At 41.6% G+C, this 2,886-nt stretch overlaps 1 protein-coding gene across 1 annotated transcript in view; it reads left to right on the forward strand.

The window, feature by feature from the left end:
• The first annotated feature begins 1,022 nt into the window (after positions 1-1,022).
• Positions 1,023-2,886, forward strand: part of LOC306704954 (myosin-7-like) — a 28,085-nt gene continuing 26,221 nt past the window's right edge. Inside the window, exon 1 of the mRNA XM_079171570.1 lies at positions 1,023-1,089. The gene's annotated coding sequence lies outside the window, so the exon portion shown is untranslated. The remainder of the gene's footprint in view (positions 1,090-2,886) is intronic.

Consider the following 2,886-nt stretch of genomic DNA (forward strand, 5'->3'; position numbering starts at 1 on the left):
TAGGTTCAGGGACGATTCTGCTCTATTACAACCTGGTTCTTATTTGGGATACTTCTGACCAAACAACACGGAACTCAGTAAGTTAAGCCTGAGATCTGAGGACAGTGACTCATCAGTTCTCATGTCAAAGTGAAACATGGAAACCTAGAAGAGCGCAGACTTCTTGTAATGTTAACAAGAGTGAAAAACAACCAGGATTCAGATCCACACCAACATCAGATGGCTCCTTCATCGGTCTCTGTCCTCCCTTCCACCACGTTTCATGAGAATCTGCAGTTTTCCCACAATGCTGCTGACAAACAGTTATTCTACCTCGCTTCTAGAACCTGCAGAACAAGAACAAAGAGGATTCTTTAGTTCTGCTGAAAATAAACCAGGGACCTGTTTTTTTATTTCCAGTATTACACAGAGCTGAGCTAACATGTTAGCATCTGTGCAGCCATCTTTAAAGAGCAGACGTATAGAAGAAGTCTATCTACAGCTGATGAACTGCTGTTTCTACGCGTCAGACGTGGCTGAATATGAGAAGCTGCTTTTCTCTTTGTCCTCCTGAATACGAGGACTTCACTGATAGTGAGCGCTAAATCCACCGCCGTCCTCATCGTAAACTGCACGTGTGTCATGTGGGAACAGAAAGATCGACATGCAAAGAAACAGTAGCTAAGAGGGGCGGGGCTTATCTGAGGTCATCACATGAGAAAGAAATGATGGCAAAAACTGTGATATCATTAAAATAGAAGATGAAGACAGAGATGCAGTCTGAATGGACGAGTCCAGAGAAACAAAGACAGATGAGGACAGTGAGACAGTTTCCATAGATAGCCCTCAGACAGAGAGGGAGCTTCTGCAGCCTGCTTCACTCTGGTATTCCACGCTGACCACAGCAGGCCTTTTATGACCGGCGGAGGGGACCGGCCGGACCAATCGGTCGCGGCGCAGCAGGTCACGTGCTGAGGCGACCTTCACGGGGAGGTTATAAAGTGAAGTGATGCTCGCTGGGCCAACTTATTCTGTTCCTCACAAACGACGACTCGGCCAAATCCAGCTGAAAAAAGAGCTTCAGAGCGAGAACCTGAGCGACCCGGCACGGTGAGTACACAACGCTGAGTCAGCAGTTTACTGATTATATGAACGTGTGTGTTTCTGGTTTCAAATACTACAGTACCCATGAGCCTCAGCTGCCGTCGCTATGGTGAAGAGCTGTAAAAATAAGAAAACAGTGCAGCTGTACGATGCTGGTTCTCTGAATGTATCCACCGGGTATGTCACCATGCATGTCTTCTGGTTTTCGGTCATTTCAGTAATTAATTAAATGATATAAATGTGAACCACTAAGGCCTCAATATTGAATGAGGTGGATTCTGCATTTCTTCCTGATCTTGGCGACTAAATCTAGTTGAAGAGCTTTCATTATTTTAGTTTACATTATGATTATTATTATTATGATATATTCCAGCTGCCAGTTTAAATCCAACAGGAGAGTTTATCGGATTGGTCGACCCTCCTCCTCCCACGTCAGAAATAATATGTGTAACTTTCCGACGTCCACTCCCACTCAACGCTGTGATTGGTCGACCGTGTGGAGGAGAGAAAGTAAACAAGTTGAGCTTCTCCATCTAAACACGAAACAACTATTTTAGTCACTTTTGAACAACTGATCAAACACGATGACTCTGTCACCACATTTGAATGGATAACGGACCTCATTCTCGTATCCTTATCTTAACTTCCTCTTACTTTGTTTTTCATACGGTCGGCTGGAATGAGATCCGTCAGATTCGCAGACTTGTTGATGAGCCTCAATAATAACATACCATATAAGGCTACGCATCCAGCGCCACATGTGCTATGTTTAAATTCTGCTTTCAACAATCCACAAAGGAAAGTCCATGATTCTAAAAGTGTCAGCAGCAGAATTAAGGGACAGATAGTGAAACTGTTACTGCAGCTTCACCTGTATATCACTGATGTAAAGAAAAAAATGGTTCAGTCTGAAAAACATCTCTCCACAGCAAGACCATCGGGAGGAGGTCATATCATTTAAGATCCTCATATTGATCTTGTTATACTACTTAGTTAGGTTGAGACAACAAAACTACTTAGTTAGGTTGAGACAACTAAACTACTTAGTTAGGTTTAGACAACAAAACTACTTAGGTTGAGACAACAAAACTACTTAGTTAGGTTGAGACAACAAAACTACTTAGTTAGGTTGAGACAACAAAACTACTTAGTTAGTTTGAGACAACAAAACTACTTAGTTAGGTTGAGACAACAAAACTACTTAGTTAGGTTGAGACAACTAAACTACTTAGTTAGGTTGAGACAACAAGACTACTTAGTTAGGTTGAGACAACTAAACTACTTAGTTAGGTTTAGACAACAAAACTACTTAGGTTGAGACAACAAAACTACTTAGTTAGGTTGAGACAACAAAACTACTTAGTTAGGTTGAGACAACTAAACTACTTAGTTAGGTTGAGACAACAATACTACTTAGTTAGGTTGAGACAACAAGACCACTTAGTTTGGTTTTTAAAGAGTTAAAATAACTACAGAAGGGTCGTTACTGAAGTACGCAAGTTACGAAGATATCCACGTTGACTTCTGGTTTCACATGAGCGGTCTCCTGGAGGAGAGATCTGTTTGTTGCCTTGTGTTTGCTTTAGCGCCTCATGATGATGTTGATAACATACAACATGTTTTCATGGTATATCTATGAATTTCAAGGTGTCCCTACAAATGCTGGAAGAGAGCAGCCTGACATAATTATGAAGTGTAATTCATAAAGTAATGAAATACACAAACAGACCCAGAGCGGTGATGCCGAAATCTCTGACTTATGATGAAGCTGTGATGTAAAGTCTCTGGTTTAGTCTGTAGTTG

The sequence above is a fragment of the Pholis gunnellus genome (assembly GCF_910591455.1).
Source record: "Pholis gunnellus genome assembly, chromosome: 2".
Taxonomy (NCBI): domain Eukaryota; kingdom Metazoa; phylum Chordata; class Actinopteri; order Perciformes; family Pholidae; genus Pholis; species Pholis gunnellus.